Here is a 662-nt window from a genome sequence, read left to right on the forward strand (position 1 = left end):
CAGCTGTGCAGGCTCGCTCCAGAGCTCTCCTTCCAGCTGTACAGGCTGGCCCCAGAGCTCTCCTTCCAGCTGTGCAGGCTGGCCCCAGAGCTCCCATTCCAGCTGTACAGGCTGGCCCCAGAGCTCCCGACTTCCAGCTCTGCAGGCTGGACCAAGAGCTCCCCTTCCAGCTGTGCAGGCTGGCCCCAGAGCTCTCCTTCCAGCTCTGCAGGCTGGCCCCAGAGCTCTCCTTCCAGCTATGCAGGCTGGCTCCAGAGCTCCCCTTCCAGCTGTGTCTTCTGACCACAGGGCTCTTCTGTCACAGTGGTCTGGTGCAGGGGCCAAAGCCAGAGAGTACAGCTGGAGGGATGGAATGAGATGGACCAGAGGACATCAGGCTGATATAAAGATGGGGCTCACTTCAGCAAGATGCTGTTGGTGCTACAGTCCAGTTTGGCCTCATGATCCAATATGTTTTTATAGCAAGCAAGCTAGATATGCTAGACATGCATTCTGGGTGGTTTTTGTTTTTGTTTCTATGTGGTACAACCCCTCCCCCTCTCTCTTCCTGCCTCTCCTCTCTTTTTCTCTACAGTGCAGCATGTGAGGGATGGGTTTGTATGTGAGGGATGGGTTTGTGTGTGAGGGATGGAGGGATGGGTTTGTGTGTGTGAGGGATGGGT

Source organism: Microtus ochrogaster, chromosome 15, assembly GCF_000317375.1.
Source record: "Microtus ochrogaster isolate Prairie Vole_2 chromosome 15, MicOch1.0, whole genome shotgun sequence".
Classification (NCBI taxonomy): Eukaryota; Metazoa; Chordata; class Mammalia; order Rodentia; family Cricetidae; genus Microtus; species Microtus ochrogaster.